Source organism: Perognathus longimembris, chromosome 6 (genome assembly GCF_023159225.1).
Source record: "Perognathus longimembris pacificus isolate PPM17 chromosome 6, ASM2315922v1, whole genome shotgun sequence".
Taxonomy (NCBI): domain Eukaryota; kingdom Metazoa; phylum Chordata; class Mammalia; order Rodentia; family Heteromyidae; genus Perognathus; species Perognathus longimembris.
This window is the reverse complement of record NC_063166.1, coordinates 78,713,603-78,719,602: the sequence shown is the minus strand read 5'-3', so window position 1 is coordinate 78,719,602 and position 6,000 is coordinate 78,713,603. Positions and strand designations below refer to the sequence as shown.

Genomic DNA, 6,000 nt, shown 5'->3' with positions numbered 1-6,000 from the left:
TTTGTTTTAACATCAGGTTCCATTCTTTCAGAACTTTTCTGTGGCTCAACTGGTGATAAGTACCCAGAAGACTAAGTGTAGCCAGTTTGCTGAACAGATGGGCCCCACAGGGTGTGGGCCGAAAACCATTTTATTCTTGGATGACAAGTTTATTCTTCGTTCTGTTCAAGTTCAGTTTGTCACTGTGAAGTCAGTGCCCCGCACCCTTGAAGAATGTGTGGGGCAAGTTCCATGGTTCTTTTCTTTGGTCAGTGTGGGGTTTGAACTTGGTGCCTGGGCATGATCCTGGAGCAATTTTTGCTCAAGGCAAGCACTCTATAAGTTTGAGCCCCAACGCCACTTCTGGTTTTCTGGCAGTTCATCCGAGATGGGAGTCTCATGGATCTTCTTGTCCCAGCTGACTCCAAACCCTGATCCTCAGATCTCAGCCTCCCGTGTGGATAGGATTACAGGCGTGAGCCACAAGTACCTGGTTCCATGGTTCTTTTTGTTACTACAGGTAATACAATTCTTTCCATCAGACTCCCCAGTCTTTTAAGTTCGACAGTGATAAAAAGTTCACTTTTTTTGTTTTTTGCCAGTCCTGGGGCTTGAACTCAGGGCCTAGGCACTGTCCCTGGGCTACTTTTGCTCAAGGCCAACACTCTGCCACTTGAGCCACAGCGCCACTTCCAGCTTTTTCTGTTTTTTTTTTTTTTAATTGTCAAACTGATGTACAGAGAGGTTACAGTTTCATACTTTAGGCATTGGATACATTTCTTGTCCTGTTTGTTACCTCCTTCCTCATTCCCCACTTCCCTTCTCCCCCTGCTTTTTCTGTTTGTGTGGTGCTGAGGAATTGAACCTAGACCTTCATGCATGTTAGGTGAGCACTCTACCCGAGCCACGTTCCGGGTCCCAAAAGTCCACTCTTGCGCACAAACCTGAACCATATGAAATTGTGAGTCACAAAGGGAGGGATATTGGTGATTGTATTTGATTTATTGTAGCGAGAGTCAAAAGTTTCACATTTTCTTTTTTTTTTTTTTGGCCAGTCCTGGGGCTTGAACTCAGGGCCTGAGCACTGTCCCTGGCTTCTTTTTGCTAGCACTCTGCCACTTGAGCCACAGTGCCACTTCTGGCCATTTTCTGCATATGTGGTGTTGGGGAATTGAACCCAGGGCCTCATATATACAAGGCAAGCACTCTTGTCACTAGGCCATATCCCCAGCCAAGTTTCATGCTTTCTGTAGGTTGAATCACCTCTTTTCTGTTCCTTAGGGTGGGCTGGATCTGCATATCTGAGGGGAAAAAGGAGACAGTGGACATCTCAGTGTCCTTGTAGGCCAGCCACCACTGGAAGCTGCGTCTGCTCCTCCAGGGAGGAGGCAGTGGAGGTAGGGGAGGAACAGGCCTCCTCATGTGGTACTTTGACCCCCGGGGGGGCACTTGCAATGGACCTTGGACCTTCCTCTCCCTGCATGCCTGGGTCTGTGGTGATCTCTCCAGGGATTCTTTTTGTTGTTGTTGGCCATGGATCTCATGGGTCCTGGGGCTTGAACTCAGGGCCCGGGCACTGTCCCTGAGCACTTCTACTCAAGGCTAGCTAGCTCTCTACCACTTTGGGCCACAGTGCCACTTCCAGATTTCTGGTAGCTAATTAGAGATAAGACTCTCATGTACTTTCATACTCAGGCAAGTTGTGGGCCTTGAATTAGACGCTGTCCCTGAGTTCTTTTCACTCAAGGCTAGCGCTCTACCACTTTGAGCCACAGCTCCACTTTTGGTTTTCTGGTGAATTGGAGATCAGAGTCTGACAGACTTTCCTGCCCTGGCTGGCTTCAAACTGTGATCCTCAGATCTCAGCCTCCAGAGTAGCTAGGATGACAGGTGTGAGCCGCCCTTCCATTCTGCTCTCAGCATCAAAGAATTCACTTCTTTGGATAAGGTCACCTCCTAGCTCTGGACAAACCCTTTAGATGGTAGACTCTCCTCTTGGTCCCACAGGGCCTGAAACCTCTCTCTCTCTCTCTCTCTCTCTCTTATTTATTTATTTATTTTTGCCAGTCCTGGGCCTTGGACTCAGGGCCTGAGCACCATCCCTGGCTTCCTTTTGCTCAAGGCTAGCACTCTGCCACTTGAGCCACAGCGCCACTTCTGGTCATTTTCTATATATGTGGTACTGGAGAATCGAACCCAGGGCTTCATGTGTACGAGGCAAGCACTCTACCACTAGGCCATATTCCCAGCCCTTTCTCTCTCTTTTAAATAAGGATTATAGGCATGAGCCACCCATGCCCGGCTTTCATATAATCATTTAATGTTACAACTTTCCCTTCAAACTATCGCTTTAGCTGCATCCCCAAACTTCCATGTAGCCTCACATAACTCAGTCACCGCTTCCTTGCATTTCTTGGTGCTGGCCTGAATTGTGATCCTCCTATTTATGCTCTCCGTGCAGCTAGGATAGCAGGTGTAAACCACCACACCTAGCTTTCTATTGGTTGGGATGGGATCTCATGATGTTTTTGTTTTGTTTTTAGTCCAGGGCTGGCCTCAATTCACAGTCCTCCAGATTTCAGCCGCCTAAGTAGCTTGTGATAGGTGGCAGCTAGACGTAAGTGATGGGAAAATGCAATGGGAACCTAAGTGAAGGGTGAGATCATAAGGTCTCAGAGAAAGAACTCTATAATTAAACTTCCCAGGCCACGGAGGTGGCCTAGAGAGGTCATGAATGTCACAGGTGGGATTTCTGAGTACACACACACACACACACACACACACACACACCTATCTAAGGATTCATAGTCTACATTCAGCTTAAAGTAGGTCTAGGGGACAGTTCCTCAAAGTTTATCTTTCTCTTACCTACCCAGGCCAGTATATCATGCTCTAGAGGTCAAATATAAACCCTTCCATTTAAGGTGCTCTAAGCTCCTTCACTTCAATAAAACTGGTCATAACAGAAGTCACCGTAGAGGTGACCTGACCTGCCTTCTGTCTGGTGAAAATGTATTCATCCTCCTGGAGGTGGAGGCCTGGTTTAGGGGAAGAGCAGCAGCCAATGAGCAAAAGCATCCAATCAAAAGTTGGAATTCTAATCTTGGACAAAAATGCAAAACAAGACAAAAATTATTCTCTCCTAAGAAGCACCTGTCACTGTCACCTTTCAGGGCATTCAGGTCTTACCTGACCTCCACTGTGGAACACAAGGACCGGTTCCAGCTATGACTACAAGTGTGCACCACCCTGCCTGTCTCCTTGGTCTCTTTGGTTCCCAAAATTTTGCTTTTTAGGGAATGTTAAATAATATGAAGGCTTTGGGGGGGGTCAAGTATTTTTTTCCTTTTATTTCCAAGTTAGAAGTGACGAGTTATCTGGTGGATCACGCCTGTAATAATCCTAGTCACTCAGGAACCTGAGATGTGACGATCACAGTTCAAGGACAGACCAGGCAGGAAAGTTTGTGAGATTTTTTATATCCAGGTAAGCACCAAAAAAGCCAGAAATGGAGCTGTGGCTCAAGTGGTGGAGTGCTAGCCTTGAGCAAAAAAGCTGAGACAGCACCCAGGCCCTGAATTCAAGCCCCAGGACTGGCACACACACCAGTCATCCGCGCATCTCATGAGGGCTGAGACCCTCAGTTCAAATCTTAGTCCCAGCAAAGAGAGGAAAGAAGAAAATATCAGCTGGGTTTGGTGGTAATCCCATCCACTTTGGAGGTTGAAAGTATTTCAAGTTTGAAACCAGCCCAAGAAAAGATAGAGACCCTGCTTGTTTTTATTTTTAACCTTTAAAAGATTTTCATTAGCATATATTAATTATACAAGATTTCAGTGTCATTTTCATACAATGTACCCTAATCAAACTTATGTCCTCCATCTCTCTCCCTCTATCTACCCTTTTATTATTAATTTACTTTATTGTTATTAAAAATAGTGATTATAGGGGCTGGGGATATAGCCTAGTGGCAAGAGTGCCTGCCTTGGATACACGAGGCCCTAGGTTCGATTCCCCAGCACCACATATACAGAAAACGGCCAGAAGCGGCGCTGTGGCTCAAGTGGCAGAGTGCTAGCCTTGAGCGGGAAGAAGCCAGGGACAGTGCTCAGGCCCTGAGTCCAAGGCCCACGACTGGCCAAAAAAAAAAAAAATAGTGATTATAAGAGTGGTGTACACAGAGGTTAGAGTCACGTAAGTCAAGTAGTGAGTATATTTCTGTTTGGACAAAGTCACCCATTCCTTTCCTTCTCAGTTTTTCCCTCCCATCCCCAACCACAAGTTGTATAGTTCATTTCCAGCCCTAGTTGATGGGAAATAAGTTATACTGAAAGCACTCACCTTTCTCCCTGGCAGCCCTGTCAGAACTGTCCTGGCTGCCTGCCCAATGGCTGAATCATCTCCCTTCCCCCTAAACAAACGCACCCAGCAGTTTTGGAAAACAGAGCCTGAGACCAAGGCCGGGTCTGGCCCTGCACACAGACGCTGTGGTGGAAACCTTCAAACTCCTCAGTCAAAACAAGGCTGCCCCCCCCCCCACCCCCTACACCTCAACCCCGCCTGACTTCACTGTTCCTGCCTCATATTTAAAGGGGCGCCGGGATGAAAGGTGGGGCGCCACTTTTTCTGCAGCGGGGCTGAAGGAGACTTGGTTGCCCTTCCCAGGTTTTCCTCCCAAATAAAACCTGTTGGGCTGTCAAGGTTGCCACTCGGCTCTTTACGCACACGCCCGCGGCTCCAAGTATTTTCTTCCCCCGAGAGCAGCGCAAGGAAGAATCACAATAATGTCAGCTGCGTCTCCCTGGTAAGGACGCCTGCGCCGTGCTTGGCGTGCGGAATGGGGAGGAGGCCGGTGCCAGGGGTGAGCCCGGGGCTCAGCTCCGCGGGGCCCCCGCCGCAGGCGGTCCAGCCGCAGGGTGCGCGCCCGGGACCGCGGCCCCGCGCGGCGCGCGGCTCGCCGGAGCTCCGGGGCCCGGGTCAGCCGGGGCCGCGGGAAGCAGAGCTGGGCAGCCGCTACCGTCCGGCGCTTCGGCCCGGGGCCGGGGGATGCAGGCTCCGCGAGGGCAGGGCGTTGTGTCGGCGCGGAGCGTCCTCGGTGCCCACTCCCGCACAGGACAAGCGTGTCGGAAACACCCGCGGGAGGAGGAAAGAGGGACCCCCCGCGGGGCAGCTTCCTCCGCCCCAGCGGGCGTGCCCAACTCCCAGCGGAACTACAACTCCCAGCAGGCCGCGGGCCCGACGGAGCCCCAAGTCCCTCCCCCGGGCTCCCGGCGTGCCCTGCGAGCGCCGGCTGGGCGCGGCGCCCACCGGGACTTGTGGTCCGGCGTGGGTGGGGGTGGGGCCGGGCATGGAGGCGGGCGGGGGCCGGGGGCGGGCGCCGGCCCCTCCCCCGTCACTTCCTGCCGGGCTGCGGGCGCAGGAGCGGCTCTTCAGCGTTTGCGCCGGCCGCGGCCGCGTCTCTCTCGGCTTCCCCGTTTCCTCGGACCCCCCTTCCTCCCCCGGCCCGGCGGCGCCCGCCTCCTCCGCGGCCTCTCCGCCTCTTCCCCCTCCGTCCCTTCCTCCTCTCCCTCTTCCTTCCTCCTTCCCCGCCTCGCCGCCGCCGCCCAGGACCGCCGGCCGGGGGACGAGTCGGGCAGCAGCCAGGTGAGGCGTCCGGGCCGGGCCGGGCCGGGCCGGGTCGGGCCCGGCGGGGCCCGCGCGGGCGCCGCGGCCGCGGGAGGTGGGCGGCGGGTGGGCTAGGCCTCGGCGGGCCGCGCGGCGGCCGGCCCCGGTCCCCCAGGCCCCGTCTCGGCCCGCGGGGCCTTCCCGGAGGAGGCGGGTCCTCGGTCTCTCTCCCTCCCTCCTTTCGCGTCCCCCGCGTCGGGGCACCGAGTCCCCGCCACCTCCGTCCTGGGGCCAGAAACAGGTGCCACGCCGCGCGCGGGGATGCCGAAGTTGTTCCCGGGGAGGGAGGCTGTGGGTTGGGGTGCCCGGGAGCCGGGCCGCCCCCCGTCCCCCCGGCCCGGCCCGGGTCGGCGGCCG

At 54.0% G+C, this 6,000-nt stretch overlaps 1 protein-coding gene across 9 annotated transcripts in view; it reads left to right on the top strand.

The window, feature by feature from the left end:
- Nucleotides 1–4,593: 4,593 nt before the first annotated feature.
- Stau1 (staufen double-stranded RNA binding protein 1) overlaps nt 4,594–6,000 on the top strand; it is a 69,519-nt gene continuing 68,112 nt past the window's right edge. For 4 of the 9 annotated variants that reach the window (XR_007211370.1, XM_048349597.1, XM_048349598.1 and 1 more), the window contains exon 1: nt 5,523–5,622. The gene's annotated coding sequence lies outside the window, so the exon portion shown is untranslated. Of the gene's footprint in view, nt 4,784–5,361; nt 5,623–6,000 lie in introns of those variants that run through there. The other 5 variants (XM_048349601.1, XM_048349600.1, XM_048349599.1 and 2 more) reach the window with 3 other exon arrangements.